At 37.4% G+C, this 9719-nt stretch overlaps 1 protein-coding gene across 4 annotated transcripts in view; it reads right to left on the bottom strand.

Moving 5' to 3' along the window:
• LOC115937903 (uncharacterized) overlaps positions 1 to 9719 on the bottom strand; it is a 176446-nt gene that overhangs the window by 115356 nt on the left and 51371 nt on the right. The window lies entirely within an intron of this gene.

Raw genomic sequence — 9719 nt, 5'->3', positions numbered from 1 at the left:
GAATGTTTTCTCCCTAAGATTGGGAAGAAGGCAAGGATGTTCACTCTCACCATTTAAAAAACAAAAAACAAAACTTTATTGAGGTATAACTGACATACAAAAAGCTGTACATATTTAATGTGTACAAATTAGTAAATTTGGAAATAAATGTACACCCATGAAACCATCACTATAATCTACGCCATAATAAATATATTCATCACCTTTCAAAGTTTCCTACTGTCCTCTTTATTTCTTGTATGATAAGAACATTTAACCTAAAATCTACTCTCTTAGCAATTGTTTAAGTATACAATACAGTCTTGTAAACTACTAGGCACCATACTATACATCTGATCCCTAGGTCTTATTCATTTTGTATAATTGCAGCTTTGTGCCCTTTGACCAATACCTTCTTGTTTCCCCCTGCCCACAGTCCATGGCAACTATCATTCTACTCTCTGCTCTTGTGAATTTGACTATTTCAGATTGCTCATATAAATGGTATCACATAGTCTTTGCCCTGTGTCCAGCTTACTTCACTTAGCATAATGTCCTCCAGGTTCGTGCATGTTGTTGCACATAGCAAGATTTCCTTCTTTGTAAGGCTGAATAATATTCTATTGTATGCATTTACCACATTTTCTTTATCCATTCATCCATTGATGGACATTTAGGTTGCTTCCATGCCTTAGTTAACATGAGTAATTCTGCAATGAACATGGGAGTACAGATATCTCTTTGAGATCCTCATTGCAATTCTTTTGGTATTGGATAGCTGGATAATATGACATTCTCTTTTTAATTTTTTGAGGAACCTCCATATTGTTTTGCATAGTAGCTGCACCAATTTACATTTCTTTTTTTTTTTTTAAGATTTTATTTATTTGTTAGAGAGAGAAAGAGTGGGCGAGAGTGAGCAAGGGTACAAGCCGGGGGAGCAGCAGAGGGAGAGGGAGAAGCAGGCTCCCTGCTGAGCAAGGAGCCTGATGCGGGACTCGATCCCAGGGCCCTGGGATCACGACACGAGCTGAAGGCAGACGCTTAACCGACTGAGCCACCCAGGTGTCCCACCAATTTACATTTCTACCATCAATGCACAATGGTTTCTTTTTCTCCACATCCTTGCAACACTTATTATCTTTTGTTTTTTGATGATAGCCATCCTAACAGGTATGAGGTGATATCTCATTGTGGTTTTGATTTGCATTTCCTTGATGGTTAGTAATTTGAGCACCTTTTCATGTACCTGTTGGCCATTTCTGTCTTGGGGGAAATGTCTATTCCATTTCTTTCCCCAGCTTTTAATCATGTTATTCATTTTTCTGCTATTGCATTGCAAAATTTCCTTATACATCTTGAACATTAACCATTTATCAGATATATGGTTTGCAAATATTTTCTCCCATTCCATAGATTGCATTTCCATTTTATTGACTCTCAGTTCTGCAGAAGCTTTGTAGTTTGATGTAATCCAACTTGTCTATTTTTGCTTTTGTTGCCTGTGCTTTTGCTGTCATGAACAAGAAGTCATTGCTAAGGCCAATGTCAAGAAGTTTTTCCCTATGTTTCCTTCTGGGAGTTTTATGACTTCAGAACTTACAAGTAAGTCTTTAATCCACTTTGAATTGATTTTTGTGTATGATGTAAGATAAGGATCCAATTTCATTCTTTTACATGTAGATATCCAGTTTAACCAAGACCACTTATTAAAGAGACTATCCCTTCCCTATTGTGTATTCTTGGCACCCTTGTCAAAGATCAGCTGACTGTATATGCATGGGTTTATGCCTGTGCTCTCTATTTTGTTCCATTGGTCTATATGTCTATGCCAGTACCATACTTCTTAATTACTGTACCTTTGTAATACATTTTAAAATCAGAAAGTGTGATGCTTCCAGTTTTATTCTTCTTGCTCAAAAGTCCTTTAGCTATTCAGGGTCTTTCATGGTTCCATACTAATTTTAGGACTGTTTTTTCTATTTCTGTAAAAAATGTCATTGGTATTTTGATAGGGATTGCATTGAATCCGTATATCACGTTGGGTGATACAGACATTTTTACAATATTAATTCTTCTGATCCATAAACACAAGATGTCTTTCCATTTATTTGTATCCTCTTTAATTTCTTTCGTTAATGCTTTATAGTTTTCAGTATACAAGTCCTTCACCTTCTTGATTAAGTTTAGTCCTAAGTATTTTATTCTTTTTCATGTTATTGTAAATGGGATTGTTTTCTTAATTTCCTTTTTGGATAGTTCATTGTTAGTGTATTGAAAAACTGATTTTTCCATGTGCTTATTTATTAAGGCTTTATGAGTCTATATAACATGCATTATATAATACATGGCACCAGTAATTCAGTCTTTATTGCTGTTAGGTCAGGTTTTCTAAAACCAGAAAGGAGCAAGAATAACAGAATTTATGAGAACTCCTGCCACATAGATCCAGCAGGTTTTAACATATCAACCTGGCCCAGGGAGATGGGGAGCACATTGACTAAAGCAGATCTGCCCATCCTCCTAGGATGTAGCAATACAATGTTTTGTGTTTTTCCTTTGTTCCTGCAGCCCATTCCACCTCATATGAGTCTCCATCTCCTGTCTGTAAAATCCATGTTAAGCAACTACTGTAGCACTTATCTTTCCTTGAGTGCCTAGTTCCCATGCTTGTATATGATACCAGACCTTAAAAGTCTCACTCCATGTATCTCCATTCCAGCCCACAAGTCTGTCTATCCCTTGTGCTTTGGCCTATATCAGCTCATCTTTGTCTACATTCTGTGTGCCTCTACTCCATCTAGAAAACCAGTGTCTTCACTTACTCTTTATTTAGCTTCTGTCTGAAGTTGTGTGTTTCTTCACCCTGTTCCTGCAGCCCACGTGGGCCTCAAGTGTCTTTAATTACTGTTGTCTCACTTGGTTGCCATTTACCTATTAAAGGACATCTTGATTCCTTCCAGATTTTGCCTGGAATATTTATTTGCCAATAAATATGCTTTGTATATGTTCTTAGTGGTTTTTGTGTGGACATATGTTTTCACACCAGTTGGGTGAATACATGGGGGGACAATTGCTGCACCATATGATGACATTATGCTCAACCTCACAAGAATCTGGCAAGGAGTCTTCTCAATAGGTTGTACACATTGTATTCCCATCACAATGAATGAGATTTCCTGTTGTACCACATCCTAACTGGCAATTAGGATTATCAGTTTTTGGTGTTTAGCTATTTTAACACATGGGAAAGGTATCTCATTGGTGTTTTAATGTACTTTTCCCTAATGTACAATGCATATACTTTTCTAATAATTCCCCAATGTTGAGCAATTTTTCATGCTTATTTCATATATATATATAATTGGTAAATTGTCTGCTCATATTGCCCAATTTATTTTAATTTGGGGAGTTTGTTTTCTTATTGTGGAATTTTATTAGTTCTTTGAATATTTTGCATGCAAATCTTTCTTTAGATATGCTTTGAAAATATGTTCTCATAGTAAGGGCTTGTCTTTCCATTCTTTGAACTTTGTCTTTCCCAGAGTAGACATTTTAAATTTAATAAAGTCCACATTATCAATTTTTTTTCTTTCATGGATCATACTTTTTGTGTTGTACATGAAAACTAATCATCAAACTCTAACTCATGTAGATTTTCTCCTAAGTTTCTCTCTATAATTTTTATAGTTTTGCATTTTATATTTAAGGTGATGAATGATTTTGAGTGAATTTGTGTCTAAGGTGCAAAGTTTGTGTTTTTGTTCACTTATTTCTTTATGATCATCCATTTGTAACTTCATTATTTATTGATGATGACTAAAGACTAAAAGATTATGTTTTCTGTGTTGATGTGCCTTTATTCCTTTGACCAAGGTCAAGTTGACTATATTTGCATAGGTCTATTCATGGACTCTCTATTCTATTCCATTTACCTATGTTTCTATTTGTTTTAAAATATCATGGTCTCTTGATTATGGTAGCTTTATGATAAATCTTGAAATTGGGAAGTTTAAGTTCATCAACTTGTTCTTCATCAGTATTGTCTAGAGTACTTAATGTTTAAACTAAGTTTGTTCATACCTACAAAGTAGCTTGCTGAGATTTTTATTGGGATTGGTGGATATTTAAATTTAAGAAGAACTGACATCTTAATATTGTACCTTTTAACCATGAACAAGAAATGTATCTCAACTGATTTAGTTTTTTTATTGCTTTCAAGGGTGTTCTATATTCTCTTTTTAAATTTTTTATTCAATTTATTTAAGCTAAAAAAAATAGTGCACCCATTTCTCCCACCCCTTTCCCTGCCTCTTACAACTACCAGTCTGTTTTCTGTATCTATGAGCTTGACATTTTGTTTTGCTTTGTCTTGTTTTTAGATTCTACATATTAGAGAGATCATATGGCATTTATCTTTCTCTGTCTGACTTATTTTACTTAGTATAATGCCCTTGAAGTTCATTCATGTTGTTGCAAATGGCAAGGTTTCACTCTTTTTTATGGCCAAATATTATTCCACTGTGTGGATGTATATGTGTGTGTGTATATGCATATATATGTATCATAATTTTTTATACATTCATCCATTGATGAATGCTTAGGCTGCTTCCATATCTTGGCTATTGTAAATAATGCTGCAATGAACACGGGGTGCATATATCTTTTTGAATTAGTGTTTTCATTTTCTTCAGATAAATACCCAGAAGTGGAATTGCTTCTGTTGTTGTCAAGGAAATAGAACAATTAGAACTTCCAGATTCTGCTGCAGGAAGTGTAAATTTGTACAACCACTATAGAAAACTCTTTGGCAGTGTCTATGAAATTTAACTGTATTCATAATCCATGATTTAGCAAATTCATCAAAAGGTAGAAACAATCTAAATTCCCATCAATAAGAGAATAGACAAATAAATTGCATATATCCTACAACAGAATACAGCAATGATAATGAGTGAACTCTTGCTATATGCAACGTCATTGCTGAATCTCACAACATAAAACTGAATGAAAGAAGCAAGCACAAAGAATGTTGGGTAATTCTATTTATATAGTTACAGTGCAAGAACAGGTTTAAAAAGCTATGTTGTTAAATTCAAAGTCCTATTTATCTTTAAAAAGGAAAGAGGGAATAAGTTGTGGTCCATATATACAATGGAATATTACTCAGCCATCAGAAAGGATGAATACCCAACTTTTGCATCAACATGGATGGGACTGGAGGACATTATGCTAAGTGCAATAAGTCAAGCAGAGAAAGTCAATTATCATATGGTTTCACTTATTTGTAGAACATAAGGAGTAGCATGGAGGACATTAGGAGAAGGAAGGGAAAAATGAAGTAGGGGGGAATTGGAGGGGGAGATGGACCATGAGAGACTATGGACTCCGAGAAACTCAGGGTTTTAGAGGGGGTGGCAGGATGGGTTAGCCCGGTGATGGGTATTAAGGAGGGCACGTACTACATGGAGCACTGGGTGTTATATGCAAACAACGAATCATGGAACACTACATCAAAAACGAATGATGTACTGTATGGTGACTAACATAATAAAATAAAATAAAATTTAAAAAAAAAAAGAAGGAAAGAGGGAATAATGACTAGAAGGTGGCTTTGAGTATCCAGGAGTGCTGCTAATGTTCTATTACTTAACTTGGTTAGTGGTTACATGGGTGTGTTCCCTTGGTGAAATTCACAGAACTTACTTAAAATTTATGTGTTTTTTTAATGAATGTTACCTTTCAACAAAAATTTTATTAAAAAGTTAAATTTGAAGCAGTGACGATCAGCAAATACTAGACACAAAAGGGGCAGAAACTTTTAGATATAGGTTGCCCCAGGGAGGATGCCAGGAAATACCAACCATGCAGGGAGCCAGGTGCCCGGAAATGAAGACCTGATCAAGAGTGAGTGCCAGGAACCAAGAGCTGGTCGAGCCAGGAAAGGAAGCCAAGATACCAGACCAAGAAGTGAAGTTAGAAGGTCCCTAAAATACAGTGGCTGAAATAATGAGAGCAGAAGCTGAAAAGTATTTTAAAATGAAGGAAGTAGTACCCAGGTAAGCATTCAAGACAGGCATAATAGAGCAATGAGATGATCTGAAATTGTGACTTGTTTTAACCATCCATCCCAGTCATTATTTTAGTCTGGATTCCCAACTGACACAGGTCACCTTGCAATCTTAAACTACAGAACTTAACTTCTATCCGACAATTCCCAAAGGATTTCAGTGGAGGAGGGGGAAGGGAGTTGTCACTCTGATATATACTAAATATTCAGAACCACCCTTTCTCTGTCTCTCTCTGGTCTTTGAAAAACCAGGAATGTTTATAATACAATAATGAAATAAAAATAAAGTCATTCATCAAGAACTCTGTATTTCTTGAACTATTTTCAAGAACTATTTTCATACTGCCGAGCAGCCTCCACTTACGAAGTCAGTAATTAATATTCAATTTGCCTAGAGCTTTCAGATTTGCATGTTAATTATTGATTTCTTAATCACCAGGATGGGTATTTGAAAGCTTTAGAGAACACTGACATTTCAGTAAATGTTACAGAGTGATCATCTCTGTAGATTGGGGTTTTTAAGAAAATATTTTGCAATCTTTTATTTTCAGATTTCCTCTCCACCTGCAGCTCTGATTCTTTCCCTGAGGCATCTGCTCAAGCTTTGCACTACTGTTATTGATAGAATCATGAGTATAAATCAGGAAAGGGATAATGTCATGGTCTCAGCTTGATCATCCCTCTACCAAGTGTCATCTCTCCAGGAGGGGCAAAGTGAGGAACATTAGCAACACAAACAGAGTAGAGGCAGACAAAGCTAGGACTAATCTGGCTGGACATTGGGGAAGTAACCTGGCTATAGTGGTTGGTCTAGTTGACATATCTGGATTATCTAAAGCATAGAACTCAAAGAGACTCTAGTTGGGAAACTGAGAAAATTGATGGGAGGAAATTCTGATGGTAGATGACACCTGACATGCAGTAAGCAGCAGCATCAAGTTGTGGCCAATCAGTTCTTTCACTCCAGGACCCCAGCCAATCACAGGAGGACCCAAGGAACAGATCTATCCAATCCCCAGGGGAGAGAAACTGACAGAACTGAAGATGTTTTCATTAATTTTGCTGACTGGACTGGGGCTAGAATCAGAGCCCCAGATAGAGTTAGAAGCCTCAATGTCTTCTGACTGTCATCTTTCCATGGCTGGAGTCAGAGAAGCAATACACACATAGACATACACAAGGGCTTATCAATATAGGGAAGCTCATGCAGTATTTCATAAGTGAGGGCCCTGGAAAAAAGGCCAATATGCCAAGTCCATCCAGGCCATGCCTGAATCAATCAGAAGGAGACTAGCTGAGAGCCAGGAAAAGACATGCTTGGTCAAATGCTGAAAGAAACAAGGTGGAAGGAAAAGACATTTCAGGGATGTAAGAGGTTGGATTACAAACAGGCAAAGATAGAGGAGGTGTGGATATGGAGTGGGGCTGCTTAGAAATAAGTCTTGAAAATACAACTCTAAATCCCTTTACTTGCTATGTGACACCCCACTGCCCAGACAGTGAACAGGTCTAAAAATGAAAAGCTCTCACTAGACAATTAAGAGGGTTGGGATGGGAAATGCTATTGCTTAGGTGCTTACCAGCAAACAATCTCCCTGGAATAGCAGTTCTGCAAAAGGCAACTAATAAACTCCATCCAGAGTGGGGTGGATACAATACAAATTTCATTCTTGCTGTCAGGATTGGCTAATAAATGCAGTAGGCCTAAGCCAACAGAAGAATGAAAGGAATGAGGCTTGACAGAAGGCTACTATGGAATTCCAGTCTCCTAACTTATGCTGACCACTACATTGATTCTACTTAGTGTGTTGATCAAAGACAATATTTCCCAGCAAGAAATTTAACCAATAGAATAGCATATAAATACCAATAGCCTATATATCTTTAAGTACCCAAAAGTACCTTAATGCAGTTTTCAATAGATTGGCTGACCACTCATCAGCCATACAAGAGAAATGGATTTAGAAAACTTAGTGACATCTAGTATCTTAAATTACGTATGGTGGTAAACATGAATCCACCTTTTTTTTTTTTTTTATGAATCCACTTTTTTTTAAAGGTTTTATATATGTATTTGACAGAGAGAGAGCAGGAACACAAGCCGGGGGAGTGGGAGAGGGAGAGGCAGGCTTCCCGCTGAGCAGGGAGCCCAATGCGGGGCTCAATCCCAGGACCCTGGGATCATGACCTGAGCCGAAGGCAGACGCTTAATGACTGAGCCACCAGGGTGCCCCATGAATCCACTTTTTAAGCAACTTTATGCAACACTTCCAACTGGGGGCATCATGCTTGCAGTTATCCCAAGGTATTAAGCAATTCAAGAGTAAGCCAAATAGCTGGCCATGTGTACATCCATCATCATCTTTTTATTCTATTCCATTCTTTTCCTGAAACATTTCTGCCCCATACTGAGCTCTAAGCCTGGCTCTGAAGTGGTCCAACATAAGTTGATGTAGCAGTCACTTAAAAATGGCTCACCAAGTGCTCCATCCCGATCATCTTCTCACTTACCTGCTGTGGTCGATTGTATTAATAGCTCCAATTCTTCATCCTCCCTGGACCCACTCCCTTTCACTGTGACATTTCAATTTCTTCTACTAAAAAGCCAGAGAATATTCCCAGCCCACCTCCACTGGGCCCCCAACTTGGGTTCTGTCATGTGACTTGCTTTACCAAAGTGAATGTGAGTAGGCATGAATGAACAAATGTTTGAAAAGTGCTTTTTCTGGTTCTGACTAAGAGGCACCTTCTGGATCTTCTGGATCTCTGACATGCTCTCAACCTACTCCCACGTCCATCTTAGGAGTATAAGAAAATAGAATTGCTCCCCCATACTTCTTGGGGCAGCAGGAACTCAGCAAGTTGTCTAAGGCCGTCCCTGCCTCTAGTACCCATATTTTAATTCCCTTTCCCATCCCATGGCAGCATGGGAATTACTAAAAAACCTGTCATCTCCTAGCATTCCATTAACGCTTAGATCCCCCATATTTTCTAGAGATGATAGACCCTTTATAACCAATTTGGAACTGAAACTGAGGAGTCTTTCCCAATGACCCTCACCTGCACACACTCTCTTCCTTCACTCCCAACTTTTCTCTTTCTTCAAGTAGAGAGATTTTTCTTTTTCCCTATATTAGTAGAAATAGAAAAGGGAACAGGCTAACCAAGTATTATTCCAAACCAATTTCTTTTTTTTTTTTTTTGGATTTTTAAGTTTTTACTTTAATTTTAGTTAATATACAGTGTTATATTAGTTTCAGGTGTACAATATAGTGATTCAACACTTTCATACAACACCCAGTGCTCATCACAGCAAGTGCACCCCTTAATCCCCCTCAGCTATTTAACACATCCCCCCACCCACTTCCCCTCTGGCAACCATCAGTTTGTTCTCTATAATTAAAGTCTCTTTCTTGATTTCTCTTTTTTCCTTTGCTCATTTGTTTTGTTTCTTAAATTCCACATATGAGTGAAATCATATGGTATTTGTCTTTCTCTGACTGACTTATCTCGCTTAGCATAATTCCCTCTAGTTCTATCCACATCGTTGCAAATGGCAAGATTTCACTCTTTTTATGGTTGAATAATATTCCATGGTGTGCGGGTATATAAATGTCTTCTTTATCCATTTATCAACCAATAAGCATTTGGGCTGCTTCCATAGCTCGAC

Source organism: Leptonychotes weddellii, chromosome 11 (assembly GCF_054177405.1).
Source record: "Leptonychotes weddellii isolate Sample4059 chromosome 11, ASM5417740v2, whole genome shotgun sequence".
NCBI lineage: Eukaryota > Metazoa > Chordata > Mammalia > Carnivora > Phocidae > Leptonychotes > Leptonychotes weddellii.
Note: the sequence above shows the minus strand (reverse complement) of the source record. Positions and strands in the feature narration are given on the sequence as shown.